Source organism: Macrotis lagotis, chromosome 2 (genome assembly GCF_037893015.1).
Source record: "Macrotis lagotis isolate mMagLag1 chromosome 2, bilby.v1.9.chrom.fasta, whole genome shotgun sequence".
NCBI classification, from domain to species: Eukaryota; Metazoa; Chordata; class Mammalia; order Peramelemorphia; family Peramelidae; genus Macrotis; species Macrotis lagotis.
This window is the reverse complement of record NC_133659.1, coordinates 280,583,968-280,609,391: the sequence shown is the minus strand read 5'-3', so window position 1 is coordinate 280,609,391 and position 25,424 is coordinate 280,583,968. Positions and strand designations below refer to the sequence as shown.

The 25,424-nt window shown below is 34.7% G+C and overlaps 2 long non-coding RNA genes across 3 annotated transcripts in view; one reads left to right on the top strand and one right to left on the bottom strand.

Moving 5' to 3' along the window:
* The window catches only part of LOC141515008 (uncharacterized), a 130,565-nt gene that overhangs the window by 42,129 nt on the left and 63,012 nt on the right, over positions 1-25,424 (top strand). Inside the window, exon 1 of one of the 2 annotated variants that reach the window (XR_012476188.1) lies at positions 16,733-17,542. The exons of the other annotated variant lie outside the window; for it this stretch is intronic. This is a non-coding gene — a long non-coding RNA (uncharacterized LOC141515008). Of the gene's footprint in view, positions 1-16,732; positions 17,543-25,424 lie in introns of those variants that run through there. 2 annotated transcript variants of the gene reach the window in all.
* Positions 1-25,424, bottom strand: part of LOC141515009 (uncharacterized) — a 42,761-nt gene that overhangs the window by 6,731 nt on the left and 10,606 nt on the right. Inside the window, exon 2 of the long non-coding RNA XR_012476190.1 lies at positions 14,189-14,247. This is a non-coding gene — a long non-coding RNA (uncharacterized LOC141515009). The remainder of the gene's footprint in view (positions 1-14,188; positions 14,248-25,424) is intronic.

Sequence of the window (25,424 nt, the reverse complement as noted above, 5' to 3'; positions counted from 1 at the left end):
GCATTGTAGATTTTCCCTTTATAATGGTGCTTACAGCTGTCCTATCCTTTCCATTCCCACTGCTGACATCTTGGTCTGGTTAGGATTCATTTTGCTGTCTTTGTCTATATCTGAATCATGATCCATTGAACTGTGATCTTGCACATCTGAAACATATACAGACTTTATAAACCAAAGTCAAAATTAATTAGGTGGGGCTTAGGGAAAGGCAGAATTAAGTTAATGATGTCTTTTTACTGTTCAGGTTTTTATTGTTAATGTCATTGACAAGCTTAATATGTAATTCAGTAATGTGTCTATCATTGATCTTCTCTTAATACAGGCTTTTTTCCAACTGCTTTCTTTCCTGTCTCTCAGTGTCTCTGAATTCTAGTCAAATTAATTATTGATACTTCTCCATCATCTGGAGCATTGCTATTTGGCAAATCTTTTATTCATTTCTTGTTAATTTTGCACTCTCTGAGATGCTATTCTAAATTTTTTCAATTCTTGAGTCCTTACCCTAATTGCTCCCGACTCTTGAAGACTCTCAAAGTCTTCTTCTCACGTTTACCAAGATTTCATCTTTTGGAGTTGGTGGTATACTACAGGAGTCTGAAATAGTATGGAGAGATTACTGCATGTGTAGTCAAGGAGATCTAGGTTCAAATTCCCTTCAGACACTTAAGAATTGTGTGACTGTGAGGAATGTAGGGCATTGTTGGTCTTCACAATGTGGAGGAAGGCTCCTTCGAAATCCATTACAAAGGGGGCATAGCCCCAACCAATCACAAAGTTGGGAGGGTTCTTCTAATCCCATTCCAAAAATGACAAACCCAAGTTTAGAAGAAACTAGTCCTTAACTGGTAAGAGTGACCTAGAGATCTTGACCTAATGCAACTGACTTTAAACAATTAAGTAATTGATTATATTCCCACATACCCCCTGTGATGATTGGGGCTCATCAGCATATCATGAATTGTATGATGAGGAGGAATCATGTTAGGGACATGTCATGGGATGGGCAGACTTCTTAGATTGTAACTCAAACTCTGAGAGTCTATGAAAATCCAAGAGGGAGGGTAAGAAGTTTCTGTTCTAATGCTACCTTGTGCCTCATACTAGGTGAGGTACCCGTATCCTGCAGGATTTGTGAATTAAATCAATAATTTTCTCTCACTCTAGCATTTTTTTCTTTCATTTATAACAGTGACCCTGGGCAAATCCCTTGACCTTTTTGAGTTTCAATTCACTTATTTGTAAGTAAGAGAATTTGGACTCTAAAATCTCTAAAATTTGTCTCTAAAATCCCTTTCAATTCTAAATCTACAATGCAAGGATTATCATGTAGCAGGAGGCTGAATATTGTTATGGTAAAAGAATGCTGATTTGGGAGATTTGGAGTTTGGGGGCTGGGTTTGAATTCTAGTTCTGTCACTTTCATTTTGGTGTATGAGCCTTAGTTTCCTTATTTTTGAAGTGAGCAGATGATGTTAGATGACTTCAAAGATCCTTTCCATTTCTAAGCAGAGGATCCTCTATCAGTCTCAAAGGAAGAAGAATTATTTTTCATTTCTAAAGCCTCCAGGCTCTCTAATTCTCTGCCTCTGCTTTCTTTCACATATCTTCCATGGCTTTGATCACTTTTTTTTCTAGCCTCTTCATTTTTTTCTCCTTTTTTCCAGACTCCTGCTTTGATATTTTCAAATAATCACAAATCATCCTTGTCTAAGAAAACTCTTTGTTCCCTACTCCTTGTTCCTTCTAGCTCTTATCTTTCCTGCCAAATTATTCCAACTCTTTTACTGCCAAATAACTTTAATAAATTTGTTACCTTCATTTTTTTACAGCTTATCAAAAAAGCATAACATATATTTACTAAGTGCCTACTATGTGTCAGCTGTTGTTCTAGTTTCATAGGTTACAAAGAGAAGAATGAAACAGTCCCTAGCCTAAAAGAAGTATATATATATATATATATATATATATATATATATATATATATATATATATATATATATATATATATATATATAGTCTATTTGAAGAAACAGCATGTAATACATAATTAGGGAAGTCACTTAACCTTGTTTACCTCAATTTCCTCATCTATAAAATGAGCTGGAGAAGGAAAGGGCAAACTATTCCAGTATCTTTTCTTTTTTTTTTTTTGGCAAGGCAATGGCCAAGGTCACACAACTAGGTAATTATTAAGTATCTGTTGTCAGATCCTCCTGATTCCAGGGCCACTGCTCTATCCACTGCACCACCCAATTGCCCCTCCAGTATCTTTTCCATGAAAACCCCCAAATTGGGTCATGAAGAGTCATTTGGGATTGAAAATGACTAAACAACAGCTAAGAAAATTGGTGCTTAAGAAAACTAGAAATACTAAGAGGTGGGGTGGCTAGGTGGTGCAGTGGATAGAGCACCAGCCCTGGAGTCAGGAGTGCCTGAGTTCAAATCTGGCCTCAGACATCTATTAATTACCTAGCCGTGTGGCCTTTGGCAAGTCACTTAACCCCATTGCCTTGCAAAAACCTAAAAAAAAATAAAAAAAGAAATACTAAGGTGAGAGAGAGAGAGAGAGAGAGAGAGAGAAACAGAGAGATCTAGAGACAGAGACATTCACAAAGAATGTATATGAGAGAAAAAGTGTGTGCGAAAAAGAGAGTGAGAGGCAGACAGACAGATAGACAGACAGACAGACAGACAGACACACACACACACACACACACACACACCCAACACAGAGAGAAAGAGACAGAGACAGACAAAGAACAACCGGAAATGGGGAGTTCATTACAGGCATAGAAAGCAGCTAATCCAAAGGCTTAGAGATGGAAGATAATATTTTGAAGAAGCAAGTTTAACTGAATTATTTTTAAAAAAATTATAAAAAAGGAAAGATTGTGAAGTTCTTTAAATGCCCCCAAAGAGGATTTGCTTTGCAAGGTTATTGAGAGCCATTGGAATTTATTGAGTAGGGGAGTGAGATGGTGAGACTTTTGCTTTAAGAAAATCATTTGGTAACTGTGGGTAGAGGGAAGGTACTTGATACAGGGTGACCAATTAGGAGGCCATTAAAGTAGTATAGGCAAGAGATAATGAGGGACTGACCCAGGTTGATGGCCACATGAGTTGTTATTATTTGTCCTTTGTTTAAGAAGACTGTGAACATCAGGAAGGTGATGTCATGTCTTGCAAGTGAATTGGATTTGAGTGAGTGGGGTGTTGTGCTAAGTCACCAGACTCATTTTTTCTCTGTAGTCATCTAGCTACTAAGTGTGTGAGATCAGATTTGAACTCATGGAAGAGGAACAGATGTCTTCCTGACTTCTGGGATGGCAAAAAAGAATCATTATTCTGCAAAGAAGAACTGGTATCAGTTCGTCTGAGTCAAACAAACCTTTATTAAGTACCTATTTTTTGCAAGACTTTGGGGATACAAAGACAAAAAGAAAAATGGTTCTTGACCTCAAGGGAATTACTTTCCAGGAGTGAAGATGTGCAAGGAGAGACATAATTTAAACAGAGAAATTTATAAGGATATTTTGAGAAAAAAAGATGGTACTGACAATGAGTGTCATAAGAGATCTACAGATAAAATACTACAAGTACTAAGGATAGAGAAATTTTTTTTCTTTCTGGGCACAATCAGGAAAAGCTGCATGGAAAAATAGCATTACTTAAGCCTGGCTTTGAGGAAGACTGTAGGATTTCAATAGGTATGAAGAAGGGAGAAAGGCATTAACCATGAAAGGAACAGTGTGATCAAGAACACAACAGTGTTATCAAGAACACAGAGTCACATGAACATAGGAATAGGGAGAACAGTAAAACAAATTTGACTGATGACTCAGATATATTATAATAATAAAAATAATTTATATAACACATGCTATATAATACAGACCCTGTGATGAACACTTTACAATTATGATCTCATTTGGTCCTCACAACTGCCCTTCTTGTGGTACCCTTATTGTATCTATTTTATAAATGAGGAAACTGAAGCAAACAGAGGTTAAAAGACTTACTCAAGGTCACACAACTAAGTAAATATCTGGGGGGTGGTAGGGGTGGATTTGAACTCAGATCTTCCTGATTCCAGGTCCACCACCAACCTTAAAACACAGATCTGACCATGCCCTTCCCATATTCAACAACCTTTAGCCACTCCTTATTGCCTTTAGGATCAAATGTAAACTCTTCAGTTTAGCTTTTAAAACTTTGATTAATTTAACCCTGACCATGAAGGCTTATGGTACTTTGCTCCCCTTCCTACTATGCAATTTAGTCGACCTTTTCTCTGCTACTGATATGTGGTACTCCATCTTTATTTCTTCATGAATGATGTCCCTCAAATCCTCATTGACCTCCCTTCAGAACACTGCCTAAAGGACTCCCTTTCTTAGCAGGCTTAAGAATGACCTTCCTCATCTGCTCAACTGCTGATGCCTTCCCTTACTAACCAACTTGCTTTTAACTATTTTGTATTCATTATCTGCAAATTATATAAGGTAAGGTCCCTTTAAATGATGATAAAAGAACTAAAATATTGCATCTTTCATAAATAAGTTTTGTGCCTGATAAGAGTGTAAATAAACTCAGTTTTCAAATGGACTGTTAATATTTTGGTTGAAAATGTGCAGAAAATGAATTGTGGCATAAATTTAAGAGCTTAAATCACTGTTTAAAGGATTTAGGATAGTGGTTCCTTTATAAGGTGAACAGTGTCACTGTTTAAAGGGGCAGAGGAAGAAGACTTATTTATTAAAGTGGATAAAATATGAATACAGTTTTCATAGACACAGACTATTAAAGCAGCCTTCTTTAAATATTTTGGAATGTCTGGAGTTGCAGGGTATTTTCCCCTTCAGCTCACTGCCATGCAACCACTTTAAAGTTTAAGATGCTAAAATTCATAAAATAAAAAAAATCAGTTATTTATATAATTGGAGATGAAGTGATGTTTAAATGCTAACTATTGATTTCATAGGTAAGATTTATGGGATTTTTATCTCATAGGTGAAAGTAAATGAATATCAGTAGACTGAGTTAATCCACTGAAAGTAGCAGGTGCTGATTGAAGCATCTAGTAAGTGAAGATTGAAGACACAAGAAAGAGCAGTGTCCAAAGCCAAATCTATTAGAACTGTTGAACAGGGGCAGCTAGGTGGCGCAGTGGATAAAGCACCAGCCCTGAAGTCAGGAGTACCTGGGTTCAAATCCAGTCTCAGACACTTAATAATTACCTAGTTGTGTGGCCTTGGGCAAGCCACTTAACCCCATTTGCCTTGCAAAAATCTTAAAAAAAAAAAAAAGAACTGTTGAAGAGCATCCAGAACAGTTGACTGAAGCAAGGCTCTGGCTGGAAGATTCAAACTCATTGGCCAAAAGCTTCAGTGTTAGGTTTACTATCTGCTATATTGCCCTTCAGTGTCAGAGTTTGAGAAAGGTCAATGACTCTCATCTATAATTTGAGAAAGAAAAGCAGAGGGGAAAGACAAGATTTGTATTTGCTTTGCTGAGAGCTATCTTTACTACAAAATGATTGATCCATGTAATATCCCAGTGAGTAAAAAAAAAAAAATTATCTGTTCTTCCCAGAGAATTAACCTGAGTTGCTTTTCTGTGAGTTGTTTTTTTATAAATGATTGGATCATGCAGTATCCCTGGTGAATGGTTAGCTTCTTGCCTTGCGTATATTGTCTAAAGAAGCTTGAAGAACTTTTAGATCTCTGACTTAAATGAAACTCCTAGTTAAATTAAGAACACTTTGAAAGGCAATTATAAATCTAAAGAACTTGCAAATGCTTTGTTGGTTTGCCAATAGAAGAGATTTGCCTAACCCTAGACTGATAAAGATCTGAAGGAAAGCAGTTAGCAAGAAATTGTAGTACAAATATTCTGAATGGATTAATGACATTAAATCTTATAGGACAAAATTCTGACTTACTCTGAGCATATGAGTTTTCCAAACTTAATTGTTTCTATGCCAGATTTCTGTAAGCCTGTGCCTACTTTCCCTTTTGGATCCTGAATGCATTGGTTGGAAAGGGTGACTGGTTTATGGATCAATTATAATGTATTTATTATTCCTGAATTTGCTTTAAACGTATACCTATAATATTATTTACTATGATCAGTAGCAGTATTAGCATTATTATTTTTCCTTATCCCTAAATAACTTATTTTGCTTAATATCTAAATGTATCAACATTGTGAATGGTTGGTTTTGTGTAAATGGTGGTATCTTGAGAACTAAAGGGTGAAGAAGGTAAAAGATGTTCCCTTCAAAATAGGTTTACCCCTATTGCCCTGGAGGAGTTTGAATGTGACTGTCTTCCTTGGATACTTAATGAAGGTCTGAATTAGGGAGGTAACAGGAGCATCTAGGTAATAAAGTGAACAGATACTTGGAGGTGGCCTCACTAGCTTTTACCAGTTGTGTGACCTTAGGCAAATCACTTTACCCTATTAATCTCAGTTTCTTCTTCTGTAAAATGAGTTGGAGAAGGAAATGACAAACCACTTCAACATCTTTAATAAAGAAAGAAAATTCCAAATATGGTCCTGAAGAGTCAAATAATCCTGTAACAATGCACCACCAACAACAGCAACAATAATGGGAAAAGAAAATATCAGACAGACGTAAGCAGTGTTATAGAAGTAGAATAGATAATGGACTCAAATTATTTGCTTTGTGAAGGTGAATATGCCACAGTGTATTACCAGTGAAGAGGAATTTATTAATTCTTTAATAATTAAATAATTAAATATTATTTATTCATACATACCAAAGGTACAAGGTCTACAAAGAAAGGTAAAAACATAAAAACATAGTCCCTGCCTTCAGGGAAGTCATATTCTAAAAGGGGAGAAAAGATGTAAATAACCATAATATTAATATATAATATATGTATATATACATACATATATATATATATATATATATATATATATATATATACAGTATAAATGGAAGGTAATCTTGGAGGGAAAGCAATGGGAAGGACTGGACAAGGTCTCTTATAGAACATAGAACATGTAACTATTGCTGAGCCTTGAAGGGAATTTTTTAGGTAAAGGAAATAGTACATAAAAAGGCAGAGAATTGGAAATGAGTTCTTGTTCAAAGATTAGCAAGTAGGTCAATGTAGTTAATTGTAGATATGTGTAGGGAGGAATGTATGTTGTTGTTCAGTCATTTCCAACTCTTCGTGATCCCCACTGGGGGTTTCTCGGCAAAGATATTGGAGTGGTTTGCCATTTTCTTCTCTTGTTCATTTTACAGATATGGAAACTGAGGGAACTATGGCTAAGTGCCTAACCCACAGTAACCCAACTAGCTGGTGTCTGGGGCCAGATTTGAACTCATGAAGATGTCTTCCTGAATCCAAACCCAGGGTTCTATCCACTCTACCACTCAGTTGCTCTTCTTTGTACCTGAAGGCCTTTCAAATGGAAGAAAAATCATATTTCTTCTGTTTGACCCTAGAAGGTCAAACTAGAAGCAATGAGTGGGAGCAGCAAAGAGACAAACTTAGGCTTGAAGTATGGAAATAATATCTAATCATTAGAATTGTCCAAAAAAATGCTTCTTTGGCATGTAGTGATTTTCCCCTCTCTAGAAGACTTTGAGTAAAAGCCATAGGATAACTTGTTAACTAGATTGTAGCTTTGGTATAGATCAGAATAGCTTCTGATCTATTTGCTTCAATTGGCCCTTCTAAGTTAGACAGTTTTCTGATACTGTGAAATGTAAAGAATTTAGCTCAGTTCAGTTTTGCTCAACAAACATTTCCAATTTGGATTAAAAACAAAGTAGATATTAGAAATAAGAAATTGAGTCACTTTCTCATAAGAAGCAATTGTCTTCTGGAAAAAGGCTGCTGACTCTCCACCTCTTCTGAAGCCTTAGGCTAAAGCTACATTGCTCCTCCACTAATAAGAATTATTTTTTCAATTTCTCATGCTTCTATGAGGGGATGTTTTGCATATTTGTATACTATTGATATGTGGATGAAATTATAGCCTTCCTGTTTGTTTACACAATAAACTTTAAGAAATTTACTGTTAAAAATAAGTATTTTTATTTCATATTTGTGCTGTCCATACCCTGAGATGAGCTAATGGACTAAAAAAGAAAATCTAAGTAGATTTGACAAATAATAAGTCAGTCAGAGCAGAGGGAAGCTAAAAAGAGAAGGAATAGGAAGTGGGAGAATTCAGGGATGAGAACATGTGAGAACTAGTAGTATAAGGACTTTTCCCAAGAATTAGGTCAGCTCCCACAAATCAGCCTCTAGGGAAATTTTCAGGTCACACTGAAAATATCTAAGTCTTCTGGAATTTTAGATAAAGACCAATAAAAATTCTGGCAATTTAATTTCTTTTATTTGGTAACCCACACATCAATATTTCTTTAATAGATTTTGTTTGGAAGTAAACTAAAATTCTTTGAAGGTGAGCAGAGTTATATAAATGCTAAATAGTAAGTTAAGAAGATTTTCTTGTATTTCTTACATGTATTTATATAATTTTGTGGTTGAAGTAATGCTTAGTTCTCATGGACAACAATTCTCCTCAATTACTGATTCCAGATAAAAATGTGTTATAGTGGAAGGAGGTCATTCTTGGAACCAGAAACACAAGAGTTCAAATTCTGGTTCTACTGCATGCAGGATGTGTGACTATGGACATTTTATATAATTTCTTAATGCCCTGGGTGGCTCTTTAGGAATGTTACAGGTATATACATAAACAAACACATTCTGAAAAAAAGAGATTATCTTTCCAAGTTCTCATTTTAGAGATGTATATAAACACACAAACATACAAGCACACACACAAATAGCATGTTATAGCCTTCATTCAGATTTTTTAAAAAAAATTATTTTATTTATATTCAGATTTTATACAAGTCCCTAAGGACTTCTATAAATCTGTGCTTCTTGGATATAGGTAGAAGAATTGAACTAAGAATTATAAATGATGACTTGCATTTATATAATGGTTCTTTAAAATTTAGAAAGAACTTTATAGATATCATCACCTTATGTCAATTCTATTGGGCAGATTATTATTATCCTCATTTTATAGATAATGAAGCTTCCTTTTAAAATTACTTCCTCATTTTATACCACATTGTTCCTACTACCTCTCTTCCCCTTCTGAACAAAATTTTAAAAAAAGGAAAAAGAAAAAGAAAACCCTCATAATAAATATGTATGGTTTGGCAAAACTAATTCTTCCATTGACCATGGCCAAAAGAATGTCTTATTCTGAATTTTATGCATATCACCTCATTGTTAGGAGATGACTGATGTGTTTCCAGATGACAAAATGTCTGGGATAACACAGCAGCTTGTTTTTAGGTGTTTAAAATGTTTGTTAAATTGAATTTAACAATAAGAAAATGACAGGAAGACAAACCACAGATGCTGTGTATATTTGTAAGTGTGCACTCCACATTTTGGGGGGGGGAAATGTTTCATAGGTATTGTTTTACAGTACCAAGGTAGAAAATGTTTTTTTCTAAGAGGTAACCATTTCCTAATGCCTTATTGTCAATGGCAAGAATTATGTTGGAAGACAAGGAGCTATAGGTATAGAAGGATAGTCTCTTTGAGGCACCCCCTTAAACCTAAGATAGCTCTTCTTTGGAGATACAACCTATGAGTTTGGGAAGTATGCCAGTGAGTTACTATACTATGGGTTTTTTCCTAGAATATATATGAATGCCATCTCCATTTATAGAGATCTCTTGCAGGGTTCCTCTACCTAAGTATCTCATTTTTGGGGGGATCCACTAGAAAAAATTAAATTTAAAATATAAATTTCTTTTTCTTTCTTTTTTTTTGTTTTAAACTGTAATTGGACAACTTTCTAATACATTTCTTTTAGAAATTAGACCATTTTCTTTGATATTATTTCATTTGGTTAAATGCTATAAAAATATATATATATATATGGATTTTGCATCCTGAGAATACTGGTATCTAACAACTCACCTAGTAAGGGTGGCTAATCCATGTGATTTTTTTTTTAACTTTTAAGTAGATCTGCATGACTTATGTTTTCATGACATGAATCCAGAAATGTGATCTGAAATTCTTGTGGACTATTGCCTGCTGGCCTAGAAACCATGAATAATTACCTCTCCCCTTCCCCACCAAGTACTTAATCTCATTTTAGGAACTTCATGTCTCTGGAATAATTTTCTTCTTATGTTAGTCTGTTTTTCTTAGTCAGAGGCATCTATTTTGAATATGTTATGGTCCTTTGGAGAAATGCTTGATGTTTTTTTATTTTATTAAAGATTTTATTTATTTTGAGTTTTACAATTTTTCCCCTAAGCTTACTGCCCCTCCCCCACCCTCCCACAGAAGGCAATTTGTCAGTATTTACATTGTTTCCATGGTATATGTTGCTTCAAATTGAGTGTGATGAGAGAGAAATCATAACCTTAAGGAAGAAACATAAAGATATATAAACATAAAAAAATATGAGAGATCGCAAGATCAGACAATAAAATATCAGTTTTTTTCCCCTAAATTTAAGGTAATAGTCCTTGGTCTTTGTCCAAACTATACAGTTCTTTCTCTGGATACAGATGGCATTCTTCACTGCAGACGGCCCCAAATTGTCCCTGATTGTTGCACTGATGGAATGAGTAAGTCCATCAAGGTTGATCAGCGCTCCCATGTTGTTGTTAGGGTGTACAGTGTTTTTCTGGTTTTGCTCATCTCACTCAGCATCAGTTCATGCAAATCCCTCCAGGCTTCCCTGAATTCCCATCCCTCCTGGTTTCTAATAGAACAATAGTGTTCCATGACACACATATACCACAGTTTGCTAAGCCATTCCCCATTTGAAGGACATTTACTTGATTTCCAATTCTTTGCCACCACAAACAGGGCTGCTATGAATATTTTTGTAGAAGTGATGTTTTTACCCTTTTTTATCATCTCTTCATGGTATATACCCAGTAGTGGTATTGCTGGTTCGAAGGGTATGCACATTTTTGTTGCCCTTTGTTCATAGTTCCAAATTTCTCTCTAGCTCCACCAGCAATGTAATAGTGTCTCAGATTTCCCACAACCCTTCCAACAATGATCATTATCCTTTCTGGTCATATTGGCCAGTCTGAGAGGTGTGACGTGATACTTCAGAGAAGTTTTAACTTGCAAGAGAAATGCTTCATGTTCTGCATATTGCCAGATATCCTCCTAATGTTATATGCTCTGTAGGCAATATGCTCTGTATACTGCCAAAATTTCTGGAGACATTCCAGGTGACATATATTGCACATACCCAAATGAATTTTTGGCCCAGATAGTCTGGTATCTTGCCTGAAGGTAAGAAGTTGCTTTCAGACAGACTCAGGTCCTCATCCTTACTAGATGACTTAGTAAAACATTTCCCATATAAACTTGATGCTTGTTTTCCAACAAATATACCTTATATCCATTAGAAGAACTTAAGAGTACAATAGTGGGTCATATATATGAGGGAAGACATGGAAGTCTTAATAGAATTCTTAGGTGGTTTCTCTCTACTGAGTACATTGCTCATTTGGATTCCTAGGGTCTGTTTCTCTCTGCAACTTGACTCTAGGTTGCCAGAGCCAGCTCTCTATAAAACCATAGTTGACTTTATTCTCTGCTTTCAGGAGTTTGTTCCTCAAAGATGCTTCTTCCCTTGAGTGCAAATCTGAATACAAATTTTCCTAGAGTGTGTGTTTCTCAGTTATACTTCCAATTCTTAAATTAATGAATTCTTGAATGGTTAAATAGGATGTCATCTTCAGAGCAAGTAAGTAGTTGAGCATTATGGATGACAAGGAAGAGTGAATATCATCTCTTCAAAGTTCTTGAGCTTCCATTCTTTGAGACTTTCTCCAGGCTTTTGCTGTTTAAAGCTCTGCAAAAATATGTCCATTTTTTTTCCTCTTCCCATGAAGTTGGGAATTTAATTCCTCCAGAGAAAGAGGTTCACATTTCATAAAAAGATCACTAGGGGTGGCCACAGACTTTACAGTTAGTTTAAGACCTTGTTGCTACATTAAATCAACTGTCACTAAATTCTATGATTACATAAATGGAATTGGGATGGGTTAGCTTATTCTCCTTTCTTTAACTATACCTCAATCCTGTAAAGATTTTACATAGACAAGAAAGCAGTCATTGGACTTAGTGACTGCTGATATTCTAATTTTTTAAAATGAGATATTAAGCCCTTTTCTTTTGAAATTTTCCCATCTTTGATCTAGTTTCAAAATATCTGAATAACTTTAAAATGTAGCAACTGCTAACATGAATTGTTGTTATCCATATTTATCCTGCTTTAGTTACTACTCTTTCCTACTTATTTTATTAAGTGTTATTTCAATTTCCTCATATAGCATCCTGGTAAAAAGATGTGATTCTTGTCAATTGAATTAGAATCTAAACATGGTGGTAAAACCAATGGGGTTCATGAGAAAAACTGACAGATCTGTTTTACTTTGTATCTGTTTGTTGCCTTACTTTCAAATTTTGGTGCAAAATGAATAGCTTAATCCAAAAAAGAGTTTATGGAATCATTGAATTTATGAGTTGTAAGAGATCTCAGAAGCTGAATTAAAAAATGAAAAGGAGTTCTACACTTCTTTGGAGACTTTCAAGGGGAGAGAAACCACTTTTTTTGGTCAGCTTTAATGTTAAGAGCTAATTGTTTTGTTCTGATTTCAGATCTAAATTGTTCCCATTTCAACTTCTGTCATTGCTCCTAATTCCTCTCTGAGGCCAAATGAAATGATTACATGACAAATGTTCAATCTTAAACATAGCTATTATATCCCTCCTGAGTCTAATCAGTCTAATTCCTTTAGCAGAACCTCATATGTCATGAATTCAGGATCATTCACCCTCCTGGGCACTTTCCAAATTATCAATGTTATTGTTAAACAATGGTGAAAGAACTGAATATACAGATGAGATTTGACAGTAGAATGATCATTCTCCTGTTCCTGGAAGCCATGTGATCTTTTTTTTTTTTTGAGAAAATTGGGATTAAGTGACTTGCCTAGAATCACACATTTATTAAATATCTGAAGCCAGATTTGACTTCAAGGCTTGTCCTCTATCCACTGCATCATCTAATTGCCCCTACACTTTTAATACCACTCAAGATCACATTAAATTTTTGGTTACTGCTTCACACTGATGACTCATATTGTGCTTGTTAACTACAACCCATCCTTTTACCTTTTCTCTCTCTCACATACACATACATTTTATTCTTTTCAGAACAATTTCTATTTAGATATTCCTCTCTATTTTATATTTGTGAAATTGACTTTGGGGGGGTTCTCAAGTGCAAGATTTACATTTATTCCTTTTGAATTTCATCTTATATTTAGCCTAATGTTCCTCCCTATCAAAATCCTTTTGAATCTTGCCTCAGTCTTCAAGTATGCTAACTATTCCTCTTACCTGTTTGTTGTTCTGCAAATGTGGTGAACATACCATCTATGCCTTTATCTAAGTTAGTGATAACAATGGTAGGAAACACAGAGCCACACACAGACCTCTGGGGTACCCCTTTGAAGTCCCATTGTCACACTGACACTGAACCATTAACACAGATTCCTAGGATACCCTGATTGACCTTTTTGTCACTGAACCATTAGCAACTATTTTTTGAGTATGATCATTCAATCCATTCTGAATCTATCTAATGTATTATTGTGAACTTTATATCTTTCTACTTTCCCTTAAACAGTATGAAATACTTTCTCAAAAGTTTTTCTAAGATCCAAATAAAGTATAACCACAATACATCCCCTCATTTGGTAATCAAAAAGGGAAATGAAGTTAAACTGACATGACTTGTTCTAGAAGACACCATGCTAATACACTGGAATCACCACTTTGCTTTGTAGATATTCAGCAGTTTTATATTTATTAATGAATGCTTTCTAGAATTTTCACAGGGATTGAAATCAAGCTTATGGGCTAATGGCTTGCATGTCTATTTTCTTTCTTTCTTTTGAAAATCAGGATATTTGCCTACAATATCGTGTTCTCATATTAATTCAGCTATCATGGACAGTTGCTCAACAGTCTTGCCTGCCAATTTTTCCAGTTGCTGAGGTTAGAATCTTTTTTAGGTCAGGTGACTTGAATATATCAAAGGCAGCTAGATGCCCTCAACTTACTTGTCTTGAGTCTCGGCCTTCCATTAGCAATTTTTGTTCTACTATTTCCCACATTTACTCTGCAAAGAAAAGAGAAATAAAATACAAATTTATTTAGTATTTATTGTGTACAAAAACTCTGAGCTATGTTTTGGGGCTCTAGAGCAAAAACAAAATAATTCTAAATCTCAAAAAGCTTAGATTATGCTTGGGGCATAGACATTCATGGAAAGATTAATACAGGTAATTTGGTAATAAAAAGAACATGATCCATTAGTGGGATCAGGGGAAACTTCATAGAGAAAGCGATAGTGGAGTCAAAGGCTGAAGGAAGGTAAATAATGAGAGGCCAAGTTGAGGAAGGAGGGTTTAATAGGTATATGAGACAGCATCACTCACCCACAGACAAGAGATTGAATGCCAAATTAGGGGAATGACTAGCTATCCATTTTGTCTAGAATGTAGAATTCATGAAAGTCAGTAATGTGAATTAAAGCTGAAAAGTGAGATTGGAGCCAAGTTCTTGAAGGGCTTAAATACTAGGGTGAGGATTATATATTTTATCCTAGAAACCAAAGATTTTTTATATATTTATATATTTATATTTTTTTATATATTTTATCCTAGAAACCAAAGGATTTTGAGTAAGAAAATGGATGTCATGGTACTTATCCCAAGATATGAAAAGATGCTTTGACTTAGTTTGATCTGATACTAAGATCTCAACAGGCTAATTTTCCTCAAGTTCCCTCAACCTTTTATTTGTGAGGTGAAGCTGCATAATCTTATTGCTTATTTCATATTTTAAAATTTTTTACTGATATTTTCTGTTTCTTATATTACCATAATTATCCCACATATCCTTTCCTCTTCCCTCCCAGAGATCCATCCTATAAAATAAATAATATCTTTTAGACATGAAAAAATAGTCAGTACAGCTGATCAATAGATTGAAAAAAGTTCAAACATATGTTCAATGTATAACACTGTGGACCTCCCACTTCCATAAAGGAGTGGGTTGGGGGGAGTGTGCCCTCCTATATTTTCAATTAAATACTGCTTGATTTTTATAATTTTGATTCATTTACTTTTGGTTTTTTGGGTATGTAGTTTTTAAAATTTAAATTATTGTAATTATTGTATATAATGTTTTCTTGGCTCTTATTACTTTATATGTATCAGTTCATATGGATTTTTCCATATTTTCCCTTTCCTCTATATTCTTTATGGAATCAAAACTTCAGAGTATCCATCCATTCTATACTTTTTCTACTGGGCATTTTTGCCACTACATTGAAGAGATTTTTTAAAACTATTTTGGCGGGGGGGGGGATTCTGAATATTTGAAATTATTTAATTTTTGACATAATTTCTGTTTTGGAGAGGCTTAGAGAAAACATCTAGTCCTCCATCTTGTTGCTTATGTCCTTAGTAATGTTTTTGCTAATGAACTTGTATGTAGTCATTGGCTAACAAGTCACAATTTAGATAAGAGAGACCAAGAATTTGGTGGCTGAGATTCATCCCAATTATCAGCAAAACAGATCAAATTTTGTATTTCCTCCCTCACTCCTCCCCACCACACACGCTTTTGGCTCTATCACAGATTCATAAACAAAAGATAGAACCCTGTGGAGATCCAATTTCCTTTTGATGTAAATTTTCAGCAGTGTAACCTCTTAGGAAAACCAAGTAAATGCAATAACCCAGAGAGCAAGTTGTAAGCAGTAAACACTAAAATGAACTCAAGGCAAAGAAATGTACTGGGAATAATCCACCTCTCTTTTTAAAAAAAAATATTTAAATCTGATAAAATAATTTAAGTGAAACAATGTTGAATCAATTCAATTCAGCAAAGATGTATTATATTTAATGTACTGTGCAAGGGTCTTGGAATATAAAGACAGGAAAAACAGGAAGTTATAATCCACACACTCTTAAATAGCTCACATTCTCCTCGAAGGATACAACTTGTACATATATTAAATAAGCAGTTTTTACAGAGTATTTGCAGAGTTAGTGAAAAGTAATTTCAGGAAGAATGGGGCAATCACAACTTGGGGTGTGGAGATATGAACTTAGCAAAAATTTCTTGAAGAAGTTGGCAGTAATGTCTAACAAGATTCCCCAATTATCTTCTTGCTAGCAGCATTCTTAATTTTTAGAGAGACAAATGTTATTGCTTATTTGAAAGATCAGGATTATATCTTCAAGTATTAGAAGATATAATTCAGAGGGAAAGGGCCTGATTTGAATGTTAGTATACTTAATATTCAAACTCTACTCTTTATTAAGTGTGTGATTTGGGGTCAGTCATGTTGTCTTTCTATCTCTAAGATAGAATTAATACTATTTCTAATACACAGAGTTTGTGGGGCTTAAAAAAACAAGAGGAAATATATTATTTTTCCTTCAACTGTACTGTAAGTGCTTGGTATCAGATTAGATTTAAGTTCTATTCTATAATTAGGAATATAAACATTGCAATTATTTCTATACAACATAGAGACATTATTTATTTATTCATTTATTTATTTATTTATTTTGGTAAAATGAGATGCATGAATGCAGAGTAATTTCAGTCCAGAGGACATTTTTTTAAATCTCAATTACTAGTCATTCTGCATCATTGATCATATGAACTGAGCCACTGCCAACAGCTTGAATGCTCTTACAGATGATTTGCTTCTATAAAGTTAACCTTCTGAAATACATTTCCAGAATCTATCTAAAGATAAGATGCTTGTATGAGATGAAAGGGTGAACCTATGAGTTATGAAACATGATAAAGAAAGGCATATGTGAACCTTTAGAGTTAGAGTATTACATGAAAAAAAGCAAGGAATGTTGGTGTTATTCTTAATTGGGCATTTTACAGGAAGATTATTATTAAGTCCCATTTGAAGGGATTCTGCCTCTCTTCTCCTGGTCTGAGTGCTCTTCAGTGTTCAGAGAATAATAAATACAATGATATTAATAGATTTTGGAGAGTCACAAATCCTGCAGAGCTATCCAGCATTATGAATGACAAGGGGAGACTGAGTTCTTGAAACCTTTTAAGGGATGTCCTCTGCAAGCTAAGCATGGGTAGAAGAGGTTCAGGGGGGATTTTTCCCTTCAACAGAATCAGAGCATGACAGACTTGAATTTTCCTGGAGATCTTTCCATATATATATAAATCCAATGCATCCTTCAAAGTCAAGATCAGATCTAATTTTGAAAACTCCATAAAGTGTTCAGATCTCATAAATTTCCCTGTTTTCTAAATTCGATATCACCTTATATTGCTTGTTTTCATTTTATTCATTGCAGCACCTGGGGCTACTTGAAAATTGGGATTCCTGGAAAATAGTTTCTTCAGATTCCAAGTATGCTGTGAGTCCTCAAACCTTAAAACTATATCAAGAGCCCCTATTGATGTGTTTACATTTAATAGTCAGTCAGTGGATATAATTAGTTCAAAGCAATATCTTAAAATGAATTGGTAAGAAAAGTAGGAAGAGAGCATTTGTTCCATAAAGCTCAAGGACATTCTCTACCAGATACACAGCTCTGATTGAAGGAAGAAAAAGTTCTTACTATGTGCTAGATATTTAGTTAGTCACTTAACAAATACTATCTCATTTAATCTTCATAATAACCCCAGAAGATAGGCTCTATTATTATCCTCATTTCACACCTGAGGAAACTAAGATTAAACGACTTTTTCTAGGGTAACACATTTAATAATTGTCTAAAGCCATATGTGGAGTCAGGTCTTTCTGATTCCAAGTCCAATGCTCTGTCCACTGTGTCACCTAGCTGCTGGGCTTTTGATATCTATGGAACACTGATGAGATATAGTTTCCATTGCCTCCAGCTGAAATCCTTGACTTTTGGTTCATATAATGCCTTGAACTCATTCTATGTCTTTCAGAAAAGGAAGAAAACTTTTGCCCCAGGAGACCTAGCAAACAGCCCCCTCAGTCTGGTTCTCCCAAGCCGTAGCTTCTGAGGCCTTGCACCTCTCCCCAAGATGGTTCTCATTCTCAAACAGTCAAATTCGATAAAACAAAGAACAAAGAATTTACCCTTAGCAAATTCCCTTAGGCTTTTTTTTTTGTTGTTTCCTCCAATGGAGAACTTGGACTCATTGGTCTGAGTCCTTACCCTAGTTTATGATGAACATTCTATAAAACATATACTTCCTAAATTTTTTATTTCTGAAATAAATATTTCATAATTTGGGCAGCTAGGTGGCAGAATGGATAGAATTCCAGACTTAGAGCCAAGAAAACTCGTCTCCCTAAGTTCAAATCTGTCCTCAAACACTTATTAACTGTGTCACCCTGAGCAAGTCACTTCACCTTGTTTGCCTTAGTTTCCTTATCTGTAAAATGAGCTGGAGAAGGAAATGGCAAATCACTTTAGGATCTTTGCCAAGAAAAACCCCATATGGGATCATGAAAAGTTGGATATGATTGAACAATAACCAAAACAATTTTCTGTCTAATTACTACCCAGTTCCTTTGAGGGTCCCCAGTTTTCAAACCCTAAACTTTTTTCTTTTCTTAAATAAGTGAACAGAAACAGCCAAGTTCAAGGGTCAAGGGCACTGCCTCTCCTACCTATTTAGTCATATTCCCTGACTCCTTAAAATGCAGATGCAGTCAATTGAAGTTTTAAAGGAGCTTTGCCCTGTGATTTTACTGATGTTACTGAGAGTTGTCTTAGTGATACAGGCCTCAGGGAAAAAAACCATACTGTGTCTTTCCTCTTCCCAACTCCTTTTCCAACTGAAGCTATTTTTGTGTTGCCTTCAAGGGGAAGGGAGGCTGGCATTCATTCATTTATTTAACAAACATTTATTAAATATCTGCCGCATTTAGTGAACTGTGCTAGGAGCAGGAAGAGATGCAAAATTGATATGATGTGTCCCTCCTATGCAGGAAAAAAATACCTCAATGAAGGTTATAATAAGTATATCATAAATATAAGTAAGTATGTCAGATAAATAAGTATATCAGAAACAAAATGATATGCAAGATCTGACAAAGAGAAGGTGGTGGTATTGGTGGTGGTTGGGTTAGGAAGGAGGGTTGGGGGATATATATATATATAGAAAGATGTGCTATAGGAGATGACGTTTAAGGTAGGGGTAATAGGAAGAGCATTACCTTGGGGATGGTAGGGTTTGTCAAAGTTTTATAATAAGTTTTCAAACCTATATTTCTGGTAAAAGTGTGATTTCTTACTATTGTAAGTATGGAATGTTATTTCTCCATATGTTAGTTATAATCTCAGTAAGATAGATGTTTTGTGGAAATTAATAGAATCCTCCAGATAGGAGATTATTATGCATCCTTTTTGAGACAAGAAAGCATTGGCAAGATTGTACACAAATGACCCAGCTGCCTGGCTTTGACAGACTTTGACTCTTTTCTCCCTTTCTCTCCTTCCTTCCCTGAGTCATTACTCCATATCACAACCATTAAGATCCTTAAAGAGTGAGATCCAGGGTAATGATTCCATTTACAGGGTCATATAGAAGGTACTAGTATCACTTCTTAAATTTTCCCTAAATTTCTTGAGAGAAATGACTATGACTTATTTATACTTCTGTGTTTATTCCAAGTACTAAAGAATTAATTAACATTGATATTAAATTTCTTAGAAGTTATAAATTAATTTAAAGGATGAGGGGATGAATGGCAGAATGCCAAAGGTTACTACTGCACTCAAAGTAGATGCCCAATATATTCTTCTGTATGAGTGATTTTCACTTTACCTTTCTCTTTCATCTTACATGTTTCCTAGAGTAGATTGGGAAAAACAAGAAGGAGGAGTGAGAACAATTAGAAGAAAGAGAACATATTATAAATAACTCAGAACTGGCTTCTTTCTGTCTCTTTTAATTCCCTTCTGTTCTTCACCTTATTTTTTTTTCTCTTCTCCCTTCTGAGATAGGAGTAGTGTTGTTGATTTTATGAATAGCAGAGACAATTGATCTGCCTTTTCTTAAAATTACTAGTTCTGCATGTATCATTTTTTTTCCATCTCCTTAAACCTTTTTGATTAGGTTATGTGGAAGTCAGAACAGTACAATTTAGGATTCTATTAATTTCTAAAACAAGGAATGTAGCAGAGTTTAAACAAAAAATAGAATGTGATTTAGTCTTGCTTACTATGATTAGAAAACAAAAATCTCTGATGACTTGCTTGATAGTTTTCTTATACTGTTGTTGTGACAGCTAAAATAGAAGAGATGGGGCTGTTAGATGGTATAGTGGATAGAGTGGCAGATTGGAGTGAGGAAGACTCATGCACCTGAATTCAGGTCCTTCCTAGCTATGTGATCCTAGGTAAGTCACTTAATCCCGTTTGCCTCAGTTTCTTTTTCTGTAAAATGAGCTAGAAAAGGAAATGGCAAACCACTCCAGAATTTCCAACTTCCAGGCAGAGCCAGGATGGTAGCATGAAGCTAGCATACTCCCAGAGCTTTTCCCTACACAATGCTAAATGAAACCTCTACACAGACATTAAAGCTACAGATCCTACCAAAAAAAAAGATCAAAACAAGTTTTCAAGTGTAGATACTGTGAAGGGTCTTCAGTGAAGGTCTGTTTCTTCGAAGGAAAAAGGATAGTAAAGCCCAGCTAGGTGATAAAGCAGAAAAGTTGACTGGAGGACTTTAGCCATAGTTAGTTCAGGTCCTAGACAGGGGTAGGTTAGGAAAAACCACTGCAAAGGCAGAACCTGGACAGAAAGGAGGAAGCAAACCTCTGTATTGGTAATGCCTAGGCTGTGCAGACAACATCTTTTGATAAACCAGGGATCAGATCCCATCCCAGCACAAGAAGCTTGGGTCTATACTCCTTATATCCCAGGAACAGAGCTCAAACATTCAAAATGGACAAAAAAACTAAAAGAGCACTAACTGTAGAAAGTTACTATGCAGATAGAGATGATAAAAATGCCACCTCAGGAGAAGGCAGTGACAAATTACTTATATGGAAAGTCTCAAAAGAATCTATCAAACCTCATAGAAAAACCTCATAGAAAAGCTTAAAAATAATTTAAAAACCAAAGAAGAGAGGATGAAGAAAAATGGAAAAAATGAATGAGAATCATGCAGGAAAATTATAAACAATTAACCAAAGAAATCAATTCTTTTAAAAAAAGTAAAACTGGAAAAAGAAAGTAACCCTTCAAAAAATAAAATTGACCAATTGGAAAAGGAAAGCAACTTATCTAAAACTCAAATCAACCAACCAGAAAGGGGAATGCAATTCAGCAAAAAGTAAAATTAAGCAACTGGAAAAGGAAATACAAAAATTAACTGAAGAAAATAAAACCCTAAAAAATTATAATTAGACAAATAGAAATCAGTGAATCTGTGAGACACCAAGAATACAGTCAAAAGGCTGAAAAGATTGAAGAAAATATAAACTACCTTTTAGGAAAAATAAATGACCAGGAAAATAGATCCAGGAGAGATAACTTTTGATAATTTTGGTCTACCAGAAAGCCTAGAACAAAGAGATGGAAAATATCTTTAAGGAAATTATCAGGGGAAAACTGCCCCAATATATTTGATCAAGAAGACAAAATAGCCCTTGAAAGATACACAGAACACCTCCAGAAAGAGATGCTAGGGTAAAAACTCCAAGTACTATCTTAGCCAAATTCTAGAATTCTCAAATAACAGTGAAAATACTAAGCAGTTAAAAAGAAGTAATTTAAATACAAAATTAATCAGAATTACACAGGATTTATCAGTTTGAACATTAAAGGATTGGAGGACCTGGAATATGATATTTTGCAAGGCAAAGGACCTTGGATTACAAACAAGAATTTACTACCCTTCAAAATTCAGCATATTCTGTCAGGAGAAATCATGGATGTTCAATGAGTTAGAGGACTTCCAAAATTTCCTGATAAAAAGACCAGAACTGAAAAGAGAATTCAGTCTTTGAATACAAGACTCAAGAGATGGGGGTACAAAACCAAACAAAGCAAATGTTAATTGGGAACATTAAATTGTATATAACCTACAAGGGAAGATAACACTTATAATTCTTGAGAATTGTATTTCTGTTAGAATAGTTAAAGTGTTGGACACAAATGAAGAGATTGTACTTAGAGGCTATTGGGTATGATTTGCTCTTGTCCTTCATTATCAAAGAAGATCAAAATGATTTCACTATTTTTAAGACAAATTATTGGCTGATCAGACCAATGTGAACTCAGAATGCTCTACCACAGGTCATGCATAAATGGTCCAGGTGAATATCTGAGATGTTTATTCTAAACTTATATATCTTTTTTCCTTTGATTGTTTTTCTTTTGAGTGTTTCCTTTGAGCTACTTTAATTCTACCTTGCTCACAGAGCCAGCACTTTCTCTGATGAGGGTGCTGCTGCAAGCCAGTGTCTCCTATACCTTACATCTAGTGCTAAAGTTCTTAGGAGAGACCTTCAGGGTCTATACATAATCCAATCAGAAGTGACTATTTTACTAGATACTTACAGGTTTATGGTATAATAGAGGTTTATGGGGCAGGGGGTGGGATCCTATTTAGAAGGGTTGGACATAAAGAGATTAGAAAGTGATATTTTATTAATCTATAGAGGGTTTTAGCATTATGGTTAGAGTACTAAAGGGATGGTGGAGAGTGTCCTTACTTTGTTTGGGGAGGGCTGTAGGGCTATGATTGGAGTGTTATATAGAGAGGTAGAGGGTATATTTAGAAGGACTGGACATGAAAACATCACAAAGAGATATGCTTTGCTTGAAACTTTGGCTACAATTGGTGGAAGTAATTTTGAGGGGAATACAAATGGTTCATGAAATGATTTGCCTTTGCAAGATGTTTTGATTCATGAGGATTGTGTATCCATGGAGGTATAAAGTATGTAAGGTATAAAGCAATGTGATTCATGACTCTTGAGAAGTGTATTTCTAATGAGACATTAGAGAGAAGTGTATTTAGTGATTATGAGGCAATATTACTTACTGATCAATCAAGTAATCAATCAACCTTTTATTGATTGTGCTTTGATAATACTGTGAGATAAAAGGAGTTTATTTTGACAAAAAGGTTATAAGTACAAGACAGGGCTAAAACAATAGAAAACAGGAAAAGAAGGACTATACTAGGAGAAGTTAGGCAATAGTGGATAAATAATGCCAGGTGAAGAGGCACAATAACTTATTATAGTAGAGGGAGAGAAGGAAGGGTGTGAACACTGAGTAAATCCTACTCAATAGATTTGGGAGGGGATATCATGCATATCTAAGTAGGTTTAAAAATCTATTTTATCCTACAGGGAAGTAGGTGAGTGGGGCTGGAGAGGAAGGAAAAGGGAAGAAGGGGATGATAAAAGGGAAGGCAAAGGTATAAGTGAAAATAAGCTTAAAGTTAAAATTTAAAAGTTAAAGGGAAAAGAGAGTAAAATTTAAGTAAGGAGGAACAAGAGAAAAAGAAAGAGAAAAGTATAAATGGGGAAAGTAAATATGGAGGGAAATTAAAAAAGTAATCTTAGCTAAAAAATGTGAATGAGGTGAACTCTCCCACAAAATGAAAGCTGATAGCAGAATGGATTAAAAACCATAATCCTACAATATGCTGTCTATAAGAAACACATTTGAAGCAGAGAGATACACACAGAATAAAGGTAAAAGCTGCAGCAAAATATATTATGCTTCAACAGAAGTAAAAAAAAATGAGGGGTAGCAATCCTGATGTCAGACAAAGTAAAAGTAAAATAGATCTCATTAAAAAGGAAAAGGAAGGGAACTACATCTTTTTTTAAGGTTTTTGCAAGGTAATGGGGTTAAGTGACTTGCCCAAGGCCACACAGCTAGGTAATTATTAAATGTCTGAGACCAGATTTGAACCCTGGTACTCCTGACTCCAGGGCTGGGGCTTTATACACTGTGCCACCTAGTGGTCCCTGAATTGCATCTTCTTAAAAGTCACTATATATGCACCTAGTGGTATAGTGTCCAAATTCTTAGAGGAGAAGCTGAATGAATTATAAGGAGACATAGACCACAAAATTATTATAATGGGGGACCTCAACCTCCCTTTCTCAGAACCAGATAAATCTAACCACAAAATAAATAAGAAAGAAGCTAAGAAGGTGACTAAAATCTTAGAAAATGTAGATATGATAGACCTCTGGAGAAAACTGAATAGGGATAGAAAAGAATATATCTTTTTTTTTACCTTGCAGTCCATGGCACCTCTGCCAAAATTGATTATATGCTAGGGCATAAAAATATTATATCAAATACTAAAAGGCAAAAATGATAATACATGCATGCTTTTCAGATCATGGTGTAATAAAAATTGCATGTAATAAATATGGAAAGATAAATCAAAAAGTTAATTGGAAACAAAATAGCATTTTAAAGAACAAGTGGGTCAAACAAAAAAATCATAGAAGTAATCATTTCATCCAAGAAAATGATAACAAAGAGACATCATACTAAAATTTATGTGATGTAGTCAAAGTAGTTTTCAGGGGATATTTTATATCTCTAAATGCTTATATGAATAATATAGAGAAAGAAGAGATCAATGAACTGGGTAAGCAACTAAAAAAAGGTAGAAAAAGAACAAATTAAAGCTCCCCATTAAATACCCAATTAGAAATTCTGAAAAATCAAAAAAAAAAAAGATTAATAAAATTAAAAGCAAGAAAACCACTGTTCTAATAAATAAAACTCAGAGTTTGTTTTATAAAAAAACCCCAATGCAATAGATAAACCTTTGGTTATTAAAAATGAAAAAAAAGTAAACTAACCACCAATGAGAAGGAAATTAAAGAGATAATTTGGAGCTACTTTGTCCAACTGTATGCCAATAAGTTTGATAACCTAAGTGAAATGGATGAATATTTACAAACTACTTAGATTAGCATAATAATTCCATTTAAATAATTAAATAATCATTATATAATTATTTAATAATTCCATTTCAGAAAAAAGAATTTGAAGAAACCATCAATAAACTCCCTAAGGAAAAATATCTCCAGGTCCAGATAGATTTACAAGTGAATTCTACCAAACATTTAAGGAACATTTAATTCCAATTCTACATATACTATTCTTCTTTTAGGTTTTTGCAAGGCAAATGGGGTTAAGTGGCTTGCCCAAGGCCACACAGCTAGGTAATTATTAAGTGTCTGAGACTGTATTTGAACCCAGGTACTCCTGACTCCAGGGCCAGTGCTTTATCCACTATACCACCTAGCCACCTAGCCACCCCCTA